This window comes from Nicotiana tabacum, chromosome 12 (assembly GCF_000715075.1).
Source record: "Nicotiana tabacum cultivar K326 chromosome 12, ASM71507v2, whole genome shotgun sequence".
Classification (NCBI taxonomy): domain Eukaryota; kingdom Viridiplantae; phylum Streptophyta; class Magnoliopsida; order Solanales; family Solanaceae; genus Nicotiana; species Nicotiana tabacum.
This window is the reverse complement of record NC_134091.1, coordinates 40,449,636-40,476,968: the sequence shown is the minus strand read 5'-3', so window position 1 is coordinate 40,476,968 and position 27,333 is coordinate 40,449,636. Positions and strand designations below refer to the sequence as shown.

Sequence of the window (27,333 nt, the reverse complement as noted above, 5' to 3'; positions counted from 1 at the left end):
CCACTCCCTCTTATTCAGGATCATGTCCTCGGTAAACTGAAGTTGCATCATGTGCTGCCTAATCACCTCACCCGCCGCACCAAATAGTGGATTACCGCAGGCTTGATATAGCTCAAAGAGAAAAGGTAATCTGATTAAACAAAATTCACGTTGTCTTGCTGAAACTCAAGATTGCTCTGCACATCAACCAAAAGATACATTGGTATCTATTTCCCTGTGCTCTTGATGTAGGAATCATACAAGTCAGGCAGTTCAGCTTTTAAAGGCAGAATATACTTCTCCAAAAACCTTGATTCAGCATTTCCTCAAGCTTCTTAGTCCTTTGTTTAAGAAAGTTGGGATTTCTAACCAGTGGTGTATGCAGCCACTATACTTACGGGTTCAATTGAACCATAACTTTTAAGTCCGAGCAAAAATTTATGCGTAAACATTTATCAAAATTATAAAAAAATAATGAATATGAACACATAACTTTGAAAATACGATAAATTCAATTTTAGAAACCTTAAATATTAAACCTATAAAATTTAAATTCTGGATTCATCCTTGTTTCTAATCACAATATTCTTGATCTTATCATTAGAACAGCCAAATGATCGCAATAAATTTAGATTGTCAACTTCTCTTTATAACCTTAACCACATTTTTATCACTACCCAATACATTTCTAAAACATTTATAAGGGGTTTTATACGGGTATCTAGCCCTCTGTAAACAAATGGTCAATCTCTCAAAAGGACTTTGACTAAATCGGGACCAGATAACCGGAGTTCTGAAAGACATCATAGAATAGCACCTTCTAGTTAATACCAAGATTTTGGTATAAATTAATATTGATATTAGCTAATACCCGTAACAAATCATAGAATAAAGATAATTTCGAAATTTATTCCCGGATTAGTATCCTAATTCCCGTAATCAAACAACCCTTTAGTTTTTTTGATTGCTTGATATAGCTCTTCATCTCACATCTAATTTTGATAAGCTATTTGTATGGGGTATGTTGGATTCCAAGTCCAGCATATTATACTAGAGTTCTTCCGTATTTTAAGTAAGATCTTTTTTGTCCAAATTTTATTTCCACACTAAAGAATGATTATTTTCCTAATACATTTCAAATAGTGGCTATCCATCTAATTTCTTCAAATTATTTCTGTTAGTGAAATAAGAACATATTTGGCCCAATTTTCTTTTTTGAGAATGAATATTTGACCCAATTTTATACGGCAGAGTATATTTAGCTCTAACTATTAAGTATTTTATTTCAATTTACGTGATACACTTCACTTATTAATTCATTCCAAAAAGACTGATATTTTTTATATTTGAAAATAATTTAACTATAGACTTTTTATTTTACCGATTTTACCCTTTAATGAAGTTTTTATAGCCACACAAATATTATGGTCTCGCAAAACTTTTACTCTTCAATACTACAAGTTTCAAATTTTTTTTTCCTCTTCTTAAACTTCATGCCGAATCAAACCATATCACATAAATTGAAACGGATGAAGTAACAAATAACAAATTTAATCAATTTCATATAATTCTGGAGTAAATTTAAACCTTTTCCGTACATATAATAGAGAAAGATGCGCACATATATTAAGTGGGCGTTTGGACATAAGAATTGTAAAATTCCGGAAAAAGTGAAGCTTTTTTCAAATGAAAATGGTATTTAAAAATTGAGTTTGTGTTTGGACATGATTACAATTTTGGGCTGTTTTTGAATTTTTGTGAGTGAACTGAAGTGAAAAGTTTTGAAAAATAGTTTTTGGAATTTTTCAAATAAATTCCAAAATTTTCATTTTCAAGTGAAAGTTGAAAATTTTTTGGCCAAATACTAATTTCGAAAAAAGTAAATTTTTACGGCCAAACAGGCTCTAATTGTGTTCTTTCTCAATCAACTACGAGTAGACAAAATAAGGTAGAAATGGCTTGGATAACCACTTTTTAACATGATATTTAATTTTTATCCAGTATTTTTAATGTTGAGCAAAAATAGCCACTACTTTATTAAAATAATATGAAAAGATATTTTTGCCCTTTCAGTGTTATGTAAATATTAAGGACATGGTGTCCTTAACATTTACGCTGCACACATGAAGTTAAGGGCGCTATGTCCTTAACATTTACACTACACATATGGAGTTAAGGACATGATATCCTAAAGTTTAACAACGGAAGGTGCGAATACATGACACTTTGTCCTTAATATTTATACAGTATTCATGAAGTTAAGGACAACATGTCCTACCATGTCCTTAATATTTACACAATACTTATAAAGTTAAGGGCACTATGTCCTTAACATTTACACTGCACACATGAAGTTAAGGACATGCGGTACTAAAGTTTAACAACAGAAGGTACAAATACAAGTTAAGGACATTATGTCCTTAACATTTACACTGCACACATGAAGGTAAGGACGCCATGTCCTTAATATTTACACTGCACATATGAAGTGAAGGACATGATGTCCTAAAATTTAATAACGGAAAGTGCAAATCTAGGACACTTTATCCTTAATATTTACACAACATTCATGAAGTTAAGGACACCATGTCCTTAATATTTACACAACATCCATGTCTAGCACAAGGGTATTTTCGTCCGGACCGATAAAAAATTATTGCACGTGTATACTATTTCAGTAAACTAAAACTTGTATACACGAAATATTAATTATGTAAAATAAAAAATAAAGTTAAACCGTCACTTAAGTGACAAAAATAAATGTGATTACATAGATATAGTAATTAAATATTTTTAGAACTTGCCAAGATAAATAGATCAGCTAAGTTAACTATATATTATTTTAATTATAGGTATTTTATTGTATGATATAATAATATGTTAGTGCATTGTTAAACCTAACCTAATTTCTCTTTCATAAACTTTGTTGTCAATCCTACAAATTTCTAATTATTTATTTAACATTGAAACAAAAATGATGACTATTTATCATTTAATCATTTAGATGCGTATTATTTATAATAATAATAAATTATCAAGTAAAATATTTAATCAAATAAACTATGAAAAACATTTCTTAAGTTATCCGCGCATTTAAATATAATCAATGATTTAAAGTTGTAAAAGGAACAAAAAATTCAAAAGAATAAATTTATAGAAAATGAAAAATATAAATGAAGAACATAATGACTTCAATGAACTATACATAGGCAAAGTTATGAGCATATAAACATATAACACAAATATTATTAGCAAAAATTCGAGAAAAAAATATTCATAGAAAACAAAAATCAAATAGTAAATTTCTAACATTAGTTTGAATAGTAGAAACACATTTATAGTTAGGAGCACATAATATAGTTTGACTTCAGTAGGTCCTGCACTAAAATTAGTGCACTGTTATTGATCGTAAGTGATAAGATCATAATAAAGAGAAAAAGAATGATCAAACTTTCTTCATTGTCAAATACAACCGTCATGCTTAATGCATACAAATACAAAAGTGCACTTAAAAGACTAATCTACACTCTAGCCTAACTTGCCATAACTATTGCACAAACAGACATATATTACAAATAACGAAAGAAGCATCGACTTTAGATAATTTTAGCATGTCGAATAACCTGTTGAAATCGCCAAGTATTGGATTAATGAACTTGACAATTACTGTGTAAGAAATTATAATCCTATGCAAGAAAGAAAAGACTGTGGTTTAGGGAAAAAAATAAATTTAATCTATAGAAGGGTTGAAAAAAATAAATTGCACTATTATTATTATTATAATAATAAAAGAGAAACCACATCATAATTAAGCAAAAAATTCTTAGCATTTTAAATGAATATAAAGGCATACCTGATCGGTTGACACTTTAGATTGCCAATAAAAGCAAGAAGAACATAATCAAAAACTTTAGCAAAGAGTTTATGCGGAGTTCTAAATTAAAAGTCAAAATTATTGTTGGATATTAATTCATGAAAATATATTACAAAGAATAAAGCAAAAATAAAAAGCTAAACCGAAATCAAATCAAAACAAACTATGAAACAAATTTACAACCATAAATTTTTCTAGAACTATATAGGCGGTTACGTATACGTTTTCAATTCTCAAATTTACTTGGAGATATGCTTATATAGTGACTTCTTCAGGTCTCCATATTTGGAAAGAAATCAAAGGGAATAAGGACTTTTTTTTAAATAAATCTGTGTGTAATTGTTAGGCGAAATATTATAAAAATAATTAAGTAATAATTTAAGGAACAATTTTGTCTATTGTGACGCCTTTTAATGAAGAGTAAAAAGTTTAATCAATATTTCGATAAAGGTTTTAATGTTTTTAATATATATATAAATATAGATAAAAGAAATTGCGAAGCAAAATTGTGTCCCCACTGGAGTAACAAAGAGAACATAAACTATTCCGAACAAAAACAAAAAGAAAAGCGTTTAGCCGTTTACAAAGTTTTACAGTTCCCTCTTTGCCTACCAGAGAGAGCTACATACCCTTTGTTAGGCAAATAGCCTGAGTGTTGCATCTCTCTTTGTTGTGTGCTTCTGTTCCAGGTAATCATCTCCCTTATCTCTTTGCTTCTCAATTTTTATTTGTAGTTTCATACCGTCTTTTGGTCTGGTCCTAGATGAGTTTTTATTTACTCTCTTGCTGGGAGAATTATTTTATAATTGTGGTGTCTGGGCCAGCTGTACCTGACTATATCCAACCGTAATTTTGTCCACCAACACTTAGACAGATGAAAATAAATTAATTTATAATAGTTTGGGCGAGTTTGTGTGCAACTCACTATATCCATCGGCTACTTATTTACTCCCACTAGCACAAGCAACCGTAATTTTGTCCACCAACACTTAGACGGATGAGAAGAAATTAATTTAATTTTTCTCTCCACTAAAATTTAGAAATAAAAATACAAACTTTATCTCATTACCCTATTGATTTTTTACTAAGTCCCCTTTTGTTATGTAGAGACTCATTGCATTGCATGGGGAAAAGAGTGCAATTTTCCAACAAATTTGCTCTAAAATAGGTGAGGACTTGCATTTTTCAACCCCCCCCCCCCCCCCCCCATTTGTTGTTGAGCAGTCTTTGCCAATGATTTCTAAAATTGAAGACGGACAACACAGAGGCGGATTTAAACTTGATGAGTTTAATATTTAAGGTTCTTAATATTGGTGTAACAATAACGAAAATCCCAAATTGTATTGATAACAGTAGGAGTCAATCACATTCACTAATAACAGACCACTCTTCAATGAAGCTAGCAATGGAAAATACTACTGACAGAGGAATAAGACTAAGAGGGTGTTTGACTAAGTTTATAAGTTTGATTAAACTAGTTTATAAGTTATTTTTAGCTTATCTACGCGTTTGGTAATATTAAAAGTGCTTATAAGCCAAAATAAGCCATAAGTCATAAGTTGGTCACCCTCAACTTATCAAATTTCAGCTTATAAGCACTTTAGGGTTGACCAAATATTTTACTATTTTATCCCTAAAATTATTTCATAATTCCTTAAATACGTTTATTAAAATAATATTAATCTTGACCCTCTTCTTAATGTCATTATTTTACCTTTTTCGTGTCTTTTCTCCAAATTGAGTAACCCTATGGCCATCATCAAGAAAATATATTCAAGTTTTGAAGCTTTTCTATGTCAAAAGCAAGTGAGAAAGCTGCTCGTTTATAAATTCATCTTCTTTAATTTAAAATAATTGCTTGCATTGTTTATTACATACCAAACTTTTGATGGCAATTCATTTTTTTTTTTGTTGCTAATGATGGCAACTCGTGATTATATTGCTGTGAATATTTATGATAGTTGAATGTTTTAATTTAATTACAACACACAAGCTTTCATTAATTTCATATTTATTTTGTACAAATATTTTATGTACATTTTAAGTATGTTTTATCACAAACTTTAGTCAAAATATTAATTATTATATTAAAAATTAAGATGGTTGTTTAACTTATCATAAAATAATTTATATTTATAAAAATAATCTTATCTAATTAATTTTTGTTAAAAGTATAATGAGACATAAATTATGTTATATTTAAATCAATTTAATTTTATATCTCATAAAAATTACGTTTTTATTACGATAAATAACTTTAAGGGCATTTAAGATATTTTAACAGAAAAAATACTTATCATCACTTTTTTCCCAAACACTTCAACTGCTTATTATCAGTTTTAGCACTTTTATCTAAATACATAATTACTTATTTATTAAATCAGCTTAAGCACTTAATGCTTATCAGCTACTTTTGATCAATTAAATCAAACGGGGTCTAAGTATAACATGATATTAGAAGGAGGTTAGAGAACTAGAAGAAAGGGGAAGGAATATAGAGAACACCCATAACAATATTTTGCCTGCCTCTGCAATACCCCAGTCACTCTACTTTATATTCTTTGCCTAACTAATTTGTGGCTATTCACGTGAATTTCCTCCTCCTCTCCAAACGTAATCTTCCAACCTTTTTGGTGGAATGACTCTTCTAGAACCCTTACGTGGCAGCCCCATGTGATCATTCCTTGTGTCTTCCCTTTTGGCATCCCCATCAGCAATTAATTCATTCACAACAATTGGGCGTTTGTTGTAAGAAATATCAAATTATGGTGGATGTCTATTCTTCCTCCATGATCTTCATCTCAAATGCTTAATGACATATTCAATGACATATTTTTTATGTTTAATGACATATTCAATGACATATTTTTTCACTTTTTATGCCTATATAAATGCCTTGTAATAGATAGGAAAATACAAACAATTGAAGAAGAAATAAGAATCTCTTCTCTCTTTCTCCATATATCTCTTAGCTTATTTTTTCTTGTTCCATATTATTACTCTGAGTTATATTTTATAACACGTTATCAGCACGAGGTTCTAACCAACTGAGTTGTTATGCGGCCAGTGCCGGAAGCGTCATTTAATGTTAATAATATGGTAAGAACGATGACGGTATAAGGTGTACAACTCCAGCATATATTTGGCCATCACGGTTAGCCTTTTCTAATTAGTTTTCAAGTTTCTTTACACTTCGCTATTTATGTTTCCATACATGAACAAACTTGCTTTATGAAAAAGTTTTTCTTGAAAGTTCATCAAATCATGTAAGGATTTTTGGTGTAAAGAACGATAATTGTTTTTCCTATAACAAGTATTATATTCCTATGTGTTAATATTAAGAAACACGAAGTGAAAACTTTTGAGAGAGCACATATTTTTCCTTTCTATTTTATCACATATTTCTTTCATCTTAAAGTGGGATAATTATCACAAAGGACACGTAGATTTTAATTGATTATATATTTTTCTATATTTGCTTGATACTTTTTATTTGATTGAGTTCAGTTAATGAAAGTTCGCATATGCAAATTAAATCACCATCAATATTGGAAACCCGTCCCATAAGTCTAAAATAAGATATGATGTTACCGTGGAGGTATGAATGAATGTGGACGTGGTAATAGACGAAATTATAATCGTCATCATTATGGTAATGAGAACAATACTGGCTCTCAAAATAATCCTTCACTTTGTGAAAGTGATGTTTGCCATTGATATGGCATGAGATTTTATAAAGCACGCATGGATTATTATGTTCCATTTCTGGAGTGAATGTGAAAACAATGTGATAATCATTATGAATTATTCATTCTTGGAAGAATATGAATGTGCTAATGGTAGTAAATATACCACACTCACCTCGAGAAGGAGGTTTGAGATGAAATAAGAAAATAATATCATTATTATGTCATGAATGGTCATTGGTCACGTACCTATTGTACGCCAAAATATTTTGGCAATGTGATTATTAAAGGACAACAATAATGCAAGAAACAAATCTTGCATCTAATTTTGACCATGACCATAATGATATAACTTTCTCTTTAAAAGAGATATTCACCATATAGATGTTGATGAATATATGGTAGCACAAAATTAATTGAATGCTCTGGAAGAGCTACTATAACTCTGCCTAAGGGAACAATACTTATCATAGAGAATGCAATGTTCTCCTCCAAGTCCAAGAGGAACTTGTTGAGTTTTAAAGATATCCGCCGAAATGGATTTCATATTGAGACAATAGATGAGAATAATATCGAATATCTCATCGTTACCAAGAATGTCTCTGGCCAGAAAAGGGTTATTGAGAAGTTTTCATCTTTATCTTGTGGCCTGTATTGGACAAGAATTAGTGCAATTGAGGCACATTCTATCGTAAACCAAAAGGTTACTGATTCCAATACTTTTGTACTTTGGCATGATCGATTGAAATATCCCGGATCAATTATGATGAGACGAATTATAGAGAACTCAAATGGGAATCCATTAAAGAATTTAAAGATTCTTTTAAATAATAAATTTTCTTGCACTTCTTGTTATCAAGGCAAGTTGATTATTAGACCATCACCAACAAAGGTTGGGATTGAGTCCCCTGTATTTTTGGAACGTATACAAGGGGATATTTGTGGACCTATTCACCCACCTAGTGGGTCGTTTAGATATTTTATGATCTTAATAGATGCATCTTCTAGATGGTCTCATGTATGCCTATTGTCATCTCGCAACCTGGCATTTGTAAAATTAATAGCACAAATAATTCGATTACGGGCATAATTTTCCGATAATCCAATTAAGTCTATTAGACTTGATAATGCCACTGAGTTTTCATCCCAAGTATTTAATGATTATTGCTTATCAATTGGGATAAAAGTGGAACATTTTATAGCTCATGTTCACACTCAAAATGGCCTTACAAATATTTTAATTAAACGTCTGCAATTGATAGTAAGACCATTACTCATGAAAACCAATTTACCCACTTCAGTTTGGGGTCATGCCATTTTGTATGCAGCAATGCTAATTCGTCTCAGACCGATAAATTATCATGAATATTCCCCGTTGCAATTAGTTTTGGGTCATGAACCTAATATATCCCATCTAAGAATTCTTGGATGCATTGTATATGTGCATGTAGCATCGCCATATCGCACCAAGATGGGTCCCCAAAGAAGGTTAGGAATATATATTGGGTTTGAATCTCCCTCTATTATTCGCTACCTTGAAATATTAACGGGAGATTTGTTCACTACTCGATTTGGAGATTGTCGATTCGATGAGGCATTTTCCCAAAATTAGGGGGAGAAATTGGTAAAACCAAACGTGAAATTTTGTGAAAAAATACATCATTGTCCTATAAAGTCGAGCATCATACGTTCACTTCATTTTTTGAAATCTGATATTGAGAAATCGTTATCTTCACTGAAATATGTTTCAATATAATATTCAGACTTGGAAGCAAGATCTTCACCCGGCTTCATCTTGATTCACGTGCCTCTATTTGTGAAAAAGAGGTGCAAAAGATTATCCATTTGGAGAAAATAGCAAATTAAATACCAGATGCATTTTCGGATATGAAAAGGATAACGAAATCACATATCCCTGCAGAGAATGTTCCAATCTGTATTGATGTCCCTATTGGACAATCTTCTAATGTCATAGCTAATGAGTCAAAAGCATGCCTAAAACGTGGCAGACCATTGGGTTCTAAGGATCGAAATCCTAGAAAAAAAGAAAATAAATGATCAAGATGACACTACGAAAGAGTCTCATAAAGAAACCCATGATTTAACCAATCATGAGATTCATGAGGATATCGCTGAGCCTTAGACTCAAGAAAATAAGGAACTATCAATAAATCCAATCGATATTGAGAAAAATTTGAATCGATTGAATATAGTGGTAGATTATGTATTTGCATACAATGTTGCATCTAGCATTATGCAAGATAATGAGGATCTTGAACCTCAATCTGTTGGAAAATGTCGACAAAGACGTGATTGGCCAAAATGGCAAGAACCAATCCAATATGAGTTGGATTCACTTGCAAAATATAAAGTTTTTAGGCATGTAATCCAAACACCTAATGGTGTTAAGCGTATTGGCTATAAATGAGTCTTTGTACGTAAAAAGAATGAGAAAAATGAGGTACAAAGATATAAGGTATGCCTTGTTGCACAAGGATTTTCACAAAGGCCTGGCGTCGATTATGAAGTTCTCTTGTTATGGATGCCATAACGTTCTGTTATCTCATTAGTTTAATTGTCCATGAAAAGCTTGACATGCATTTAATGGATGTGGTTACAACCTTCCTTTACGACTCACTCGATAATGAGATATACATGAAGATTCCCTAGGGATTTAAAATGCCTGACGCACATAATTCAAAGTTCAGGGAAATATTTTCAATCAAATTGCAAAGATCTTTGTATGGTCTAAAGCAATCAGGAAGAATATGGTATAACCGCCTTAGTGAATATTTATTAAAGGAAGGTTATATAAATGATGCCATTTGTCCATGTGTTTTTATAAAGAAAACAACGAGTTTGTTGTACTTGCCGTATATGTTAATGACATAAACCTTATTGGAACTCCTACAGAACTCCAAAAGGCAATTGATTATTTAAAGAAGAAATTCGAGATGAAAGATCTCGGAAAGATAAAATTATGTCTCGTTTTGCAAATTGAACATTTGACAAATAGGATTTTTGTTCATCAATCTGCCTACATAGAAAAGGTATTGAAACGGTTTTACATGGATGGAGCACATCCATTAAGTACTCCGATGGTTGTTCGATCACTTGATATGAAAAAGGACTCATTCCGACCTCAAGAAAAGAATGAAGAGCTTCTTGGTCCTGAAGTACCATATCTTAGAGCAATTGGTGCACTAATGTTTCTTGCTAACACTACAAGGCCTGACATAACTTTTTCAGTTAATATCTTAGCAAGATATAGCTCTGCTCCTACAAGGAGACATTGGAATAAAATTAAACACATATTGCGGTATCTAAAAGGGACTACCGATATGGGCTTTATGGCAATGATTGCAGTTCCAATCTTGTTGGTTATGCCGATGCTGAGTATTTATCTGACCCACACAAGGCTCGATCTCAAACAGGCTATGTGTTTACATGTGGAGGTACTGGAATATCTTAGCGATCGACTAAGCAATCAATCGTGGCTACTTTATCTAATCATGCTGAGATAATTACTATTCATGAAGGAAGTCGAGAATGTGTATGGTTAAGGTATCTAATACACCTTATTCGAGACAAGTGTGGTTTGAAGTGTGACAAACAACTCACAATTTTGTATGAAGATAATGCAATATGCATAGCTTAATTGAAGGGAGGATTCATAAAAGGAGATAGAACAAAACACATTTCACCAAAGTTATTTTTCACAAATGATCTTCAAAAGAATGGTGATATCAGTGTGCAACAGATCCGTTCAAGTGATAATATGGCTGATTTATTCACCAAATCTCTACCGATGTCAACCTTCAAGAAACTAGTGTACAAGATTGGGATGCGAAGACTCAAGGATATGAATCGATGCTCTCATCAGGGAGAGTTAATATGCAGTGTACTCTTTTTCCCTTACAAGGTTTTGTCCCATTGAGTTTTCCTTGCAAGGTTTTTAATGAGGCAACCAAAAAGCGTATTTCTAAACATGTGTACTCTTTTTCCTTCACTAGGATTTTTTTTTCCTAATAAGGTTTTAACGAGACACATTATCAATGGATATCCAAGGGGGAGTGTTATAAGAAATATCAAATTATGATGGATGTGTACTCTTCTTCCATGATCTTCATCTCAAATGCTTAATGACATATTCAATGATATATTTTCTATGTTTAATGACATATTCAATGACATATATTTTTCACTTTTCATGCCTATATAAAAGCCTTGTAATAGATAGGAAAATATACACAATTGAATAAAAAATAAGAATCTCTTCTCTCTTTCTCCATATATCTCTTAGCTTGTTTTTCCTTGTTCCATATTGTTACTTTGAGTTATATTTTATAACAAAAGACACATTTTGTTATAAAGATTCTCTCTCTCTCTCTCTCTCTCTCTCTCTCTCTCTCTCTCTCTCTCTCTCTATATATATATATATATATATATATATATATATATATATATATATATATTTTTTTTTTTTTTTTAATTTTTTTTTTACTTTTCCTTATATATTTATACCGTGTCGAAATCACTGAGTTCAATTGAAGGCTACATCTGCTCCTGGGATGACATATCTCTTTTGTCAGCTTTAGTTGAAATTGTGGGTTGATTCTGTTATTCTTTTGTGATCATTCATGGAGAGAATGGATTGGTTTGGTAAAACTGCTTTTGTTGTCTATTTTTTGTAGTGTCAGAAGGGAGTCTGCACTGCAGACGGTGGCATTAGTCAGTTACCTGATGAAATTCTGGTATATATTCTCTCTTTCCTTGCTGTTAAGGAAGCAGCTGAGACAAGTGTCCTCTCAAGGCGGTGGTAAGGTTGTGGACATGTATTCCTCGGCTTGATTTTGATGCTACCAAAGCCTTGGATGAAGTAGCCTCGCAACCCAAGCTACGGAAAAGGCATATGAAGAAGTATCTGAGATGGGTCAACCGTACTTTGCAAATGTGTAAAGGACAAAGACTGGACCAATTCCGGGTTAATTTTGATTTAAACAAATTCGCGCAGTGTGAGCTTGACAGATGGCTTGAATTTGCCTTTTATAGGGAAGTTGAAAGACTTAGACCTATTAAAGGGTGGAGAGGACATTCGGGATTTTGATTACTGTTATACTTTTCTGGAGCGACTCCTTGGTCTCAGTGGCTCTTCTTCAGGCCTACCTGATTCTAATAACTTCCAAACATTCCCACTTCTAAGTCAGAATTTCAAGTCTGTAAAAGTGTTGCTATTGAAATCTGTAAATGTTACGGGCGAAGTTCTTGAGTTTTTTCTACACAATTGTCCGTTTCTTGAACAAATGGTAGTTCATGGATCAGGAACATTGGTAAATTTGGAAGTTGTTGGTCCGTTCCTCAAGTTGAGACACTTGGAGATATGGTACTGCTTCAATGTAGAATCACTTAAAATTTGTGATACAAATCTTATAACTCTTGGGACTTCATCCGGAAAGAAATTACTGCTTAAGAATGTTCCGATGCTGAGGTAGACATTTTGGGTTGGCCCTACACCCATATTTTGGATGACATATCCTCTCGTCTTTGCTGTGTTCTCTCTCAGCTGGAGGTCCTCACAATACATGCTTCTCATTCTTTGGTTAGTGAACAGAATTTACCTATCTACCTTTGTGTTTATGGAAAAGAGATCTGGCAGACTATTCCAGTTTGTGTTTTGTGGATCTTATGAAAGGAATGGAACAGTAAATGTTTTGATGAATTAGCTCTCCTTATAAACAAACTAAATTATATGTGCTTACAGCTGTTAGCCTTTCGTGCAAATTGAAGAATGTGCATGAAATAGAGAATATGTTAGAGATTATTAATTATCTAAAGGCTTAGCTGCTCAGTATGTTACTTTTGTATTTCAGCACTATCTCTGTGCTATTTTGCAGTAACAACCGTTTTACCTTACCTATAAAAAAAATATATATATACTCCATCTGTTTCAATTTATGTGAACCTATTTCTTTTTTAGTCCGTGCCAAAAAGAATGACCCCTTTCCTTATTTGGAAACAATTTACCTTTATGTAATGATTTATTACCACACAATATATATGTGCCTCATTTTACACCACAAGTTCAAAAATATTCATTTTTTTCTTAAACTCTGTGCCCAGTCAAATGGGTTCACATAAATTGAAACGGAGGGAGTATAATTTTGTCTATCTACCTCTGTATTGCTAGCACTAACTGGTGCCTTCTCTGTAGTTATTTTTGCAGGGAAATTTGGAGCATTACAATTTTCCTGAACTTACTAAGCTCAAGAAATTTGTCTTAACTATATTCGGACGAAAAGACCAGAGTCTCTTAGGTTACACGTCTATCATAAGGGCTGCTCTGCAGTTGGAAGAATTTGAATTACAGGTAGGTATAAAGTTTTGAGCTCTTTTTCCTCTTTTGCTGGTATATGGTTTGATTTAATCGTTTTAGCAATTTTGGTTTAAGGAGTTATTGATGCTTGTTCTCTTTTTCTAAAATATTATTGATGCTTGTTCTTGAGTATCTTACTTATTTAAGTTGTTGAGCATGAGTTGAAACAATTGCGACGAGCTGAGTTATTGATGCTTGTTCTTGAGTATCTTACTTTCCCCCCCCCCCCCTCCCCAAGCCATGAAACGGTCGCTTTTTACAACTCTGTTTGTTACCATGCCAAAGAAAGTCAAACTTGTCAAGTCTCTTGGAATTGAAAAAAGGAAGGGGAAATAAAGCCATGGTATGGGTAGGTAGAGCATCCAACTCAATTGATGCATTTTTTGACCAAAACCCATATCCTTCCATAATGAAAGCAACTATCCCATTATATATTATCATATTTGCACAGTTACTTAATAGTCAATGAAGTGGGAGGAGAACCATGATGTTTGTGGTGACTTTAATGTCACCAGATTCATTTCAGAAAAAAGGAATTGTAGGAGTAAAACAAGGGGTATGGTGGAATTTTCTGATTTCATTGAAGACATGAACTTAATTGATCTACGATTAGATGATGGTAGCTTCACTTGGTTTAAAGGGGATAATCAAGACACGACTTCTAGAATTGATAGGTTCTTGATTTCTGAGGAGTGGGATGATAGTTTTAGTAATATAAAACAGATTCCACTGCAAAGACTAGCATCTGATCACATTCTAGTAGCTCTACAGGGGGGACTTGGAACATGAACAAAAACTATTTTAAATTTGAGAATTGGTGGCTAGGAACAACTGGTTTCAATGACAGAGTCAAAGAATGGTGGAGTTCTTTCAATTTTTCAGGCAGGCCTGACTTTATACTGGCCTGTAAATTAAAAGCTCTCAAATCAAAACTCAAGGAGTGGAGCAGAAGTGAGACAGGGAATTTGGGATATCAAAGGAAGAAATTGTTAAGTCAAATGGCAGAACTGGATGAGGTGCTTGGAGACAGAATTTTAACGGAGGAAGAAACTATCAAGAAGGCAGCACTATTCATGGAGTATGAGGAGTTGATAAAAAATGAGGAAATCTCATGGAGACAAAAACCTAGGGCCCTATGGTTGAAAGAAGGTGACAAGAACACTAAGTTTTTTCACAAAGTAGTAAATGCACATAAAAGATTCAACAATATTGACCAACTGATGATACGTGGAGAATTAACAGAGGAGCCATCTAGAATAGAAGAGGAAATTATTGATTATTATCAGAAGTTGTACAAAGAAACTACTCAATGGAGACTTGCATGCCACTATGATAATTGCCCAGTTTTAACTGAGGAGGATAAGGAAGCTCTACAGGGTAACTTTGAAGAGAATGAAGTGCTAAGGTGCTTGAAGCTATGTGCAATAGATAAAGCTCCTGGCCTAGATGGTTTTACTATGGGGTTCTTCATCAAATGTTTGGAGATAGTGAAGTATGACATCATGAATGCTTTTCAAAACTTTTATGACAAAGAAGATTTTGAAAGAAGCTTCAATGCAACATTTATTGCTCTTATTCCAAAGAAGAAATGTGCTAAGGAACTAAGGGATTTCAGGCCTATCAAGGTAGCATTTACAAATTATTTTTCAAAGTTTTGGCACAGAGACTAAAAAGGATAATTTTGCAATTGGTGGACTATCAACAAATGGCTTTCATTAAAGGTAGACAGATCATGGATATTGTAATGGTAGCCAATGAAGCAGTTGATTCTAGGTTGAAACAAAAGAAATCTGGTATCTTGTGCAAACTTGATATTGAAAAGGCTTATGACCATGTCAATTGGAATTTCCTCTTGAGCCTGCTAGAAAGAATGGTTTTTGGCTAGAAATGGATAAATTGGATTAAATTCTGCATGTCAACAGCCAGATTTTCAGTTCTTATAAATGGCTCCCCAACGGGTTTTTTTCAAAGCAGAAAGGGGACTAAGGCAAGGTGTCCTTTATCACCTTTTTTGTTTGTGATTGCTATGGAAGGTCTTAACAATATGATTAAAACAACCAATCAGTATGGGTGGATAAAAGGTTTTGATGTAGCTAGATGGAGCAATGATAGTTTAGAAGTGACTCATTTACAATATGGTGATGATACCCTCATATTCTGTGATGCTGAAGAAGATCAACTGAAATACCTTAGGGTGATTTTTGTTCTTTTTGAAGGAATCTATGGTTTGCATATCAACTGGAGGAAGAGTTTTCTTTACCCTATCAATGAAGTCACAAACATGGATATCTTAGTTGTTGTTTTGGTGGTGAAGTAAGGCTTTACGAACAGTATATCTTGGAATGCCTTTGGGAGTTAAATATAAGTCAATAGGGATTTGGAACAATGTTATAGAGAAGTGTGAAAAGAAATTGGCCAGGTGGAAAACCCAGTAGCTATCTCTAGGTGACAGAGTGACTCTTATCAACTCAGTTCTTGATGCACTTCCAACATATATGATGTCCTTGTTCCCCATTCCAACAGGGGTCATCAATCAATAACATCTTGTCAGGAGGAATTTTTATGGACCGGGAACAAAGAAAGGAAGGGCTACCACTTGGTGAAATGGAAAGCACTCACTTTTGGCAAGAACCTTGGAGGGTTAGGGATCAAGAACTTGAAGATTCATAGTAAAGCTCTTAGAATGAAATGGTTGTGGAGGCTCAACAAGGAGAATCAACTCCTTTGGGGAAACATTATTAAAGCAAAATATGGACCGGAAGACAAATGGATGACTAAGGAGGTCACTACACCATATGGGGTTAGTCTATGGAGATCCATTAGATCACTGTGGAGTGAGTTGAGGGATGATTCCAAGATCAAAGTGTTTAATGGGAATAAGACTAGCTTTTAGAAGGACAATTGGCATGAAGTTGGCAGATTGGATGTGGCTTTTCAAGAAATCTTCAATTTAGCTCTACATCAGCAAAGGACTATAGCAGAGATGTGAACACCTCAAGGATGGAACATCATTTTTAGAAGACATATCAACGATTGGGAAGCACAAAGAGTGGTTGAATTCTTGTGTGCACTAGAGCAGTTTAGTGGATTACAAGCAGGTAAAGATGTACTATGGTGGCAAGGCAGCAGTAAGGGTTTATTCAAAGTTAATGCAGCTTACAAGAGGGTGAATTACTCCAATTAGCAGATAGCCAATTGGCCTTGGAAACACTTCTTGAAAACAAAAATTCCTCACAAAGTTGCTTGTTTTGTGTGGCTACTGGCTAAGGAAGCAGTCCTTACACAAGATAATTTGATGAAAAGAGGTTTCAGTTTATGTTCTAGATGCTTTTTGTGTGGGGAAACAACAGAGTTAACCATCTCTTCTTTCACTGTATGATAACATCTCATCTATGGAGAATTATTCTTAACCTCAAAGGCATTTCCTGGACCATGCCCAGGAAGGTTATAGATACTCTTAAAAGTTGGGAGGAAACATGACTACATGCAAAGGACAGGACCAGATAGAGAATTATACCTGCTTGCATTTGGTGGACAATTTGGAAAGAGAGAAACTCCAGATGTTTTGAGAATGTGGAGAATGGGGTGCAGAAGATCAAGTTAAACTTTATTTTGCTGTTGTGTTTTTGGTGTAATCAAATCTACACAAATGATACTGACACCATTATTGATGTTTTAGAGTCAATATAGAGAGTGGTAGTGATAGTTAGAGACTCTTGTATATATGGTTTCAGTACTACCTACGTACTGTTTTGCTACATATGAAATATAGAGAAGTTACCAGTTTTTTTTTTAAAAAAAAATACTAGGTAATTTTTTTTCCATTTGCTCTATGCTTGTTGACAGAGTTACCCAGTACTTGTGCTAGTGAGAGGTAGCCGGTACTCAATGGAATGAGTCGAGGTGCGCACAAGCTGGTGTGGACCATCAATATAATAAAATTGATCAAAAGCCTTTTTGATTATACGATATCAAATTTGCATATGTGACCAGGGATGCATTGTCTTATCCAGGAATCAAGACATTCATTCATTAGCAATGGGGATTGTATGCATGATTTGTCTACCTTTGATGAAACCTAACTATTGAGAGGAGATCAAATTTTTAATTATCGTCTTTAGTCTACCTACTAACATGTTGGTAGGGACAGGGGCGGAGCTACAGTAGTGGGTGCGGGTTCGGGCGAACCCAGTGACTTTTTCCGGAACCCTGTATTTGTATTGAAATATTTACTAAATCTATATAGATATATACTGCCGAACCCAGTAACAAAAGGTGTCTTGGTTCAATGGTTAGGGTTGTGGGTTCGCTGGAAAAGATGGGGGTTCGATTCCCCCTGGAAGCAATGTTTTATTTTAAAATTTAGAACCCACACACTTAAATCCCTGGCTCCGCCTCTGGGTAGGGATGTTGTAAAAGCTGCAGTACTATAAGGATGATGGATCGAAATATTTCCTTGGCACTGCGTTTTTGTGTAATAAGTGCAATAAAGATGGCATTTATGCTTTTGGTGAAGTGTTCATGTACATGAAAAAAATTTAAAGCATTGAGAAAGTCCAAACACTCCAGCCATTTTGATAGAAGCCCACGGTCTATGTTGCTCGAACTCTTCAAAATGCCAATGCCGCCAGGTGTGTGTCGGATCCTCCAAAAGCATTGCATCTTTTGAAGAATCCGACACGGATGCGACAACAGTTTTGAAGGATCCGAGCAACATAGCCCATAATCAAACTATCAGTATTGATGGCTTTATCTCTTGCATAATCTTTGATAGCACCAAGCACTTTTTATTCCGGAAAAGATTTTTGGATGTCAATGTTATCATCCTCCAAGATAACAGGAGTATTGTCATGAGACCCAGGAAAAGTTCGAGAGAGTGTTGTTCCCTTTAAAGTTTCCTGTTGAAAGAGATGATTTCATTAATGATGATCCCCTTTCTTGTTACTATTTCTCTCAATGATGACACTGTCAATGTAATTATATTTACAGTGTGCATTTGCCATTATATGAAAGAACTTTGAGTTGTCCCCTTGCTTTAGCCAAATACTACTCAATTTTTGCCTCCAAAAGCATTTCTTCCGGTTTGTCAGTATCATCAATTTCCATCTGTTGAAATTTTAAAAATTGGCCAAAAGAGTTAGAATTCCATCCCTTGATTTTAGATTTGGAGAATTTTAGTGTGGAAGTGAAAATGAAGTCCGGAGAGCCCTGAATATCAAAAGGATCCCACCAATCTTTGATCATACCCCAAACACCTCTGCTTCTAAACATATTTGCTCTAACTTGAAGTAAGATCTTGACCCGTGGCCCCATTGGAGGATTAAAGAGAGTGATGAGACAAAACTTTCAGGTGTAAATTGTTTGAATAAAATCAAAACAATCATCCCACTCAATAGGAAAGAGAAATATCTCCTTGCGAGATGCAACAGAAGAATTTGCACTTTTAGCCCACGTGTATCAGCCGCCTACCAAAGGAGGGTCAATGAGTTGCAATTCAATGTGAAATCCAAGAAATCGATCATTCCTGGGGAGATACAATGATTATGCTTCCTTTCAGAAGCATATCTAGTGAAAGTAAATCCCCACAAATAGTCCATGGGCCATCATGAAGTCCTCTGGTTGCAGTTAAATTGAGCCACAAATCCATCTTTTGACTTGTTATTTGGTGCATAAACTCCAGACAAAACAAAAGTGAAGTTCGATAAAATGATTTCTTAGGAGTGCATCTTCCTAGAGCTCTTCAGTAATGTGTTTCAGTTGCTTTCTTGAATTTTATTTTTGATCGGAATGATTTGCTTTATTGAATATTATTTGAAAAGAGAAGAAAAGAAGCAGAGTTGGTTTTTATGGGACATGGGTTAACATACAAGAAATCAAAGTAGATGCAATGGACGCTCAAATTCTGAACATCCTTTGGGCAGTTGAAGGTTTATTGCATGTTTAGTTGTTTCCCAGCTTCCTCCAATATCACTTTCTTGACCCATACCTTTTTCCTCGCGTATTTACTTAATTGCTGATCATAGGCTGCTTGTAACTCCTCTTTAATTATAGTTGTCACTATTTAGATCTCAACTAAAGTTTAGCCAGGACCTGCAAGGTTGGTTGAAGAAGCTTGTGCTTCCAGTCTTCTTTTCTTTCTTTTTGAAATTTTATGTTGGGTAGCTTCAAACAAAGGGGTAAGATCTTTTAAGATTGTTTTTAGACTGAGAAAATGAGTTTACATTGGTCAATAGGGCAGTTGGTGCATTCAATGTTGGAGAAAATCTTTATATTTTTGCGCTTGTGCACATGTATTTAAACAAGTTTACATTTATTTATACATCTACAATGTATATATGTATGACAGTGGTTCTTTCCATTTTCTATTGGGGTGAGGGGAATAAGTATGGGAAGAGGAGATACTGTACTGACAACTGTCTAGACATAGTTGTCGTCTAAATTTGCTTCCAGCGACTCAGCACTTCCAAGTTTTTGATATTGAAGAAACAAGGTTTATATTTGAGGAGGAACAAGTATATTAGCAAAGCAGAATGCTAAGGAGTTCAATGATGCTAAACCCAAAAAAATTGAAGCTTTCCATCAAATAGAACATGTGAACAGCTACAAAACTTCCCTAGTCCATTGACTCTTTCATGTTGGTTATTTTGTTTGAAGAAATTTGAGATGGAAATCCACATGTTAACGGTGTTGTTGCTTTCCTTGATCAAAACTAGCAGAAGATATGATATTTAATAGTCTTCAGGACATTTATCTTTCTAAGTTATAAATGTTGGGAGAAGCAACAAAAGGTGCTTTCCTACAGAAGGAAAATACACTTATGTGATGCCAAGGTAGCGTTTAACCTTTCTCGGCCTTTTGGTTAAGATCAAGTGTGTGTTGAACCAAGTTACTGGTGAATTTGTACGAATAGTTAAAAAAGGTCAGCAAGTCTGGCAAGTAGCTCAAATTTCTAATATGACAAGTCACTGGTGTTTTCTTTTGTTACCTATTTTTTATGGCTTGTTTGAATAAAGATTTTCTTACGGGGAGTCTAGATCACGGATAACTAGTAATGGTGATTGAATAATGTTGACTTCTAGATATATTACATGGTAACCGGAATTGTTTCATTCGGTCAAACAAGGGTATCAGGTTTAAGTCCCATATATGATATGGCCATATTGGTGTTGTTCCTTACTTCCTGTAGATTGTTGTTCTCATGTGAGTGTTAATCTAAATATATGATCACTACCACCAAAAGATAAAGGCAGCAGTCATGTAGGAACTTTTGTATTTGGTTCATCATGTAGTGATACTTGAGATATATGGAATACGTCTCTAACCCTTTGTCAAAAAGAGGGATGATAAGTGGTAGAGATATCAGAGTATACATGGTAAAGTTTCCAACGAGGAAGATAGTGAGAGCATGCCGAACTTTTAGTGCCATTCTGGGTGACTTTGGGACACAATTAACCTGACTTGTGGTGATGTTTGTTTTACAGAAGTACACAGAGCAGGCCAGTTTACATCATGAAGGAATATAAAAGTAGAGACATGTAGTTCCTAGTAGGCCTATGAGAACTAAAGAAACGACATGAGCAACTGCCAAAATCATGTTTCATTTGTCATCTGCCTCTAATCTATTACTCATAGTTCTGGACCTGTCTTTCACCCTGCTGTTTACATACGTTATGCAAGTGAAAGTCATTTTATTTATTGAGTTACTGTAATATCAACTATTCACGGATGCATATACTTTCTTTACCTTAGTGAGTTTTTCTTCTCATTTCCATGTACTTTTGTTATTTGAGTTTTAAACTGTTCTATTTATATGGCAGTTGATGCTGTCATGTCCCTTCCGATCAAACAGAGAGTGTAATAAAGCCACAAAATGTCCACTGCATCACCTCAAAGTGGTCAGGTTGTGCGGTTATTATAGTGGTGTAGTTCATCTTGAACTCGTGAGGTACTTTCTGGAAAATGCTATTGCACTCGAGAAAATCATCATCGATCCTGGGAATCCAATGTATTCTCGCGTCCCTTTGGAACTTGAGAAGCAGCAAACTGCAAGAAATCTTGCTAAGCTCCAGCTTGAAGATGAAGTACTTCCAGATATTGAGTTGGTGATACTGTAAAATATATGTTAATTATGAAAATAATAATGTTATTTTTCACTTATTAAGGCCTTCCCATTTAAAGTTGTGCTAATAGGGGAGATTTGGTTCAGTATTCTGATCCTACAAGGGGATAATATAATGTACGTGATTTAATTTTATAATTATTTAGCTTTCTCATTTTCTGAATAATGGAACCATTCTCTCAGGGAAGAAATAATATTTTCTTAAAAGTAATCAATAGTACCTATAAGCAGTGGCAGAGCTACAGTGATGGAAGGGTAGTCTTCGATAGAAATTGTGTGATGTATATTGGTCAAATATTATTATTTATGTTAGCAGATCTTAAACACTCTTGACACAATTGAGGTGTGCAGCCCAGCGGTGAATGGTGTTCAAAATGACTTTGAGGTCCGAGGTTCATTTCTGTCTTTAACATCCGCCTCCTTTTTTGAGAAAAGAAAACAAAGACATCTTTCGAAGACCTTTTTCTGTTTATCGACATTTGCAGCCAAGTGTAGAAACTTTTTCAATATTTACTTGTAAGATGGTCTTAAATTGTTCAGAGGTGGTGTAGTAATCCATTGCGAGAGAATGCTTTAGAGGAAGATAATGAAGGCCAAGGAAAACTTTGAGCTAGCAGGATATGGCTATGAAGAACTGCTGAATCTGAAATACTTCTCTATCAAAAAGCTCTATCATAGATTGAGAGGGGACTTTCCCAAAGTTGAGAGAAATGAATCTGTGGTCGTCAAAGCTCCTCCAAGCTTTCATCACTACAATGAGTATCTTGTTCTCTCTTTTATATTAGTGAGTTACTCATTTGTAGGTCAATTGACCATAAAATATTTCCTTTTAATATATTTCATTTTATCTTCTTTAAAAAAAGGATCGTCTTTAGATAGTTACTCGCATACTTAAATTTTATCACTGGATGGAACATAAGCAGTATTTGAACAGGAGCAGTAGGAGAAGATGGTATATTTGCAAGAAAAGTTGTTTTGGTTAAAGTGTAATTATTGAAACTTAGGAAGAGCAGGGGAGTTATCTTTTTCAGTATTTTTATTTTTTAACACAATAACATGTGTCACGAGGTATACAACAAACAACAACAACAACAACAACCCCGGTATAATCTTACTAGTGGAGTTTGGGGAGAGTAGTTTGTACGCAGACTTTACCCCTACCCTAAAATAAAGAGGCTGTTTCTGATAGACCCTCGGTTCCCTTCCTCCAAGAACTCCCCAACTTGCTATTGAGGTGACTCGAACTCACATGTGACATATGTTGAGGTTTTTGTTATTTAAGATGAAATAGTCTTAAAATGAGGGTGAATGGGAAATGGAAGGAAAATAAAATTTTTGAGTAAAATTTTAAGTTTCCCCCTCTTGACAATGAGACATTGTCCTATATTGGAAGAGGAAAAGATTTTTGGTGAGTATATATATAATTGCTCTTCTTGTAGCTCTTAAAGAGTTAAGAAGAAAGCAAGCTTCGCGCCGTCGTCGTCGTCGCTCGCTCGGCTTCAGCACCAAATTTATTTGTTAATAGTAAATATTAATGTAAGATTATCCGCATTTGTAACAGATATGTTCCAATCCGTGTATTGACCACCAGCTGCAATAGCAGCCGCCTAATGCTCTTCCCACTATGGCCAAGTGCTTGCTCCACAAACAAGCTAGTACATGCTCCACCATGGAGGGTGGATGGTCGTTCATCTTCAAAGCTGACTGCTATAAATATGTGCAGCAGCTGTTGAAGAAAGATATACAAACCAAACTGAAAACGCTCAACTTTGGCTATACATTGCACTCCTTTCTCTCAACATTTTCATACGATTTTCTGAGTTTCTACTCCTTTGTTCTGCATTGTTTTAACTTCAAACAAAGCAACTGTAAGTGTGATTTGCTACCGAACATTGTGTTCGCTGAAACACTGGGGTTTGAAGTACCGCTACACCAGTGTGTGATTCGTTCTATCCTGGGAGGAAATAATCCATAACCTTGGGTACTTGGAGGGGATTAAATTTCTTAAGGAAACAATGTAAATTCAGTGGGCTCGAATTAATTACTGTTTCATTACGATAACTTATATTTTCCAGAATTATTATTTACAAATACAACAATATTGGCGGGACTAACAACCTTAAGGAATTTAATATTTATTTCTGTATTTGTGTTATTCTTATTATTCTGCAAACTAAAACCTTTGTGGTTTTGTGTACTCCCGTTTTAGAGAGTAAAGCCTTCGTGGCATTTTGTTGGAGATTAAAATCTACGTGATTTTTACTCCAGTCTGAAAACGTTTGTTTGTGTCATTCTTTTACAGAAAAAAAAAATAACGACTGAAAGTGAAAACCAAGTTGTTCCGACGGTGACTGCCAACGCATCGACAAGCCGAACACCGGCGTTGGCACCGGCAGAAAAACCCGAAAAATTTTTCGGAATTGATTTCAAGCGCTGGCAGCAGAAGATGTTCTTCTACTTAACTACGTTATGTCTACAGAAGTTCATCAAGGAAGATGTTCCTGATCTGCCAGATAAAACTCCAGAGAATGAACGCTTTCTCGTGATTGAAGCGTGGAAGCATTCTGATTTTTTATGCAAGAATTATATTCTTAGCGGACTGGATGATAATCTGTATAATGTATACAGTGGCGTGGAGACGTCAAAAGAATTGTGGAATGCGCTTGAAAATAAATATAAAACTGAAGATGCCGGGATGAAGAAATTCGTTGTCGCAAAGTTTTTGGACTACAAAATGGTAGATGGCAAGTCTGTTATTACCCAAGTCCAGGAATTGCAAGTGATTATTCATGATCTACTTGTTGAAGGTCTTGTCATCAATGAAGCATTCCAAGTAGCAGCAATGATTGAGAAGTTGCCTCCGTTGTGGAAGGACTTCAAAAATTATTTAAAACACAAACGAAAGGAAATGTCCCTTGAAGATATCATTGTTCGGTTGAGAATCGAAGAGGACAATAAAGCTGCTGAAAGGAGAAGCCGTGGAAATTCAACAATAATGGGAGCAAATATTGTTGAAGATAACAAAAAGAGGAAGAAGGCTTCTGTTCAGAAATACAACCCAAGCAAGAAGCGGTTCAGTGGAAACTGCTACAACTGTGGAAAAATCGGACACAAATCTACGGAGTGTCGTGCTCCGAAGAAAGATAAGAAAAGGGGTCAAGCAAACATGGTAGTAAAGCATGATGATGTTGATAACTTGTGTGCCATACTTTCTGAATGTAACTTGGTGGAAAATCCTAAACAGTGGTGGTTTGATTCTGGAGCCACTCGCCATGTTTGTGCAGTTAGAGAGGCCTTTGCTACTTATGCTCCTGCTGGACCCGGAGAGACAGTTTATATGGGAAATGCTTCAACAGCAAAAGTTGAAGGATATGGGAAGATATTTCTGAAAATGACTTCTGGCAAGGTCATGACTTTGAACAATGCCCTTCATGTTCCCGAAATGAGAAAGAATTTAGTCTCTACTGGACTTCTTGTTAAGCACGGTTTTAAGTGCGTTTTTGTGTCCGACAAGGTTGTCATAAGTAAGAATGAAATATTTGTAGGAAAAAGTTACCTCACCGAGGGTCTTTTCAATCTGAATGTAATGGTTGTGGAAAACAATAATAATATTTCAGCTTCTTCTTACTTACTTGAGTCAAATGATTTATGGCATGTACGCTTGGGTCATGTCAATTATAAAACCTTGCGGAAAATAATTAACTTGGAAGTACTGCCTAAGTTTGAATGCGAAAAATCAAAATGTCAAACATGTGTGGAATCTAAGTATGTTAAACATCCTTATAAGTCAGTTGAAAGGAATTCAAATCCTTTAGACTTAATTCACACAGATATTTGTGACATGAAGTCAATACCATCTCGCGGTGGAAAGAAGTATTTCATAACTTTTATTGACGATGGTACTTGATATTGTTATGTTTACTTACTGAATAGTAAAGATGAAGCAATAGACGCATTCAGGCAATACAAAAATGAAGTTGAAACGCAACTTAACAAGAAAGTAAAAATGATAAGAAGTGATAGGGGTGGTGAATATGAATCTCCTTTTGAAGAAATATATTTAGAATATGGAATTATTCATCAAACAACAGCCCCTTACACGCCCCAATCTAATGGGATTGCGGAAAGAAAGAATCGCACATTAAAGGAGATGATGAATGCGTTGTTGATAAGTTCTGGTTTGCCACAGAACTTGTGGGGGGAAGCCATTCTTACGGCTAATCGAATATTAAATCGAGTGCCCCATAGCAAAACACAATCCATTCCATATGAACAATGGAAAGGAAGGAAGCCCAACTTGAATTATTTTAAAGTGTGGGGGTGTTTGGCAAAAGTGCAAGTTCCTAAACCCAAAAGGGTAAAGATAGGACCGAAAATCGTTGATTGTGTTTTCATAGGATATGCGACAAATAGTAAAGCATATCGATTTCTGATTCATAAATCAGAAAATCCCGACATTCATAATAATACGGTTATAGAATCAGATAATGTTGAGTTCTTTGAAAATATATATCCGTATAAAAAGGAATGTGAGTCGTTTGGTGAAGGATCTAAACGACCTCGGGAAGAAACAAAAGAAAGTACATGTAATCAGGAGGATCCAAGACGTAGTAAACGTCAAAGAACATCTACTTCATTTGGACCAGATTTTGTGACTTTCTTATTGGAGAATGAGCCTCAAACATTTAAAGAAGCTATGACTTCTTCGGAATCATTGTTTTGGAAAGAGGCAGTCAATAGTGAAATAGAATCCATATTGAACAACCATACATGAGAATTGGTTGATCTTCCTCCTGGAAATAAACCTTTGGGTTCTAAATGGATTTTTAAGAGAAAAATAAAAAATGATGGCACTATTGATAAATTCAAGGCAAGACTCGTAGTCAAAGGGTATAGACAACGAGAAGGTCTAGACTACTTTGATACATACTCTCCAGTTACAAGAATTACGTCCATACGGATGTTAGTAGCATTAGCTGCAGTGTATGGTCTTGAAATTCATCAAATGGATGTTAAGACGGCATTCTTAAATGGAGAGTTGGAGGAAGAAATTTACATGGAACAACCTGAAGGGTTTGTGGTTCTAGGTAAAGAAAAGAAGGTATGTAAACTTGTTAAGTCTCTTTACGGACTAAAATAAGCACCCAAACAATGGCATGCGAAATTTGACCAAACAATGTTGTCAAATGGTTTTAAGATAAATGAATGTGATAAATGTGTGTACATTAAAAATGTTCCAAATCACATAGTCATTGTTTGCCTATATGTGGATGATATGCTGATAATGAGTAATGACATTGCC

At 34.6% G+C, this 27,333-nt stretch overlaps 1 pseudogene; it reads left to right on the top strand.

The window, feature by feature from the left end:
* Positions 1 to 11,088: 11,088 nt before the first annotated feature.
* LOC142167108 (F-box/LRR-repeat protein At3g26922-like) lies at positions 11,089 to 22,197 on the top strand (annotated as a pseudogene).
* Positions 22,198 to 27,333: the final 5,136 nt, after the last annotated feature.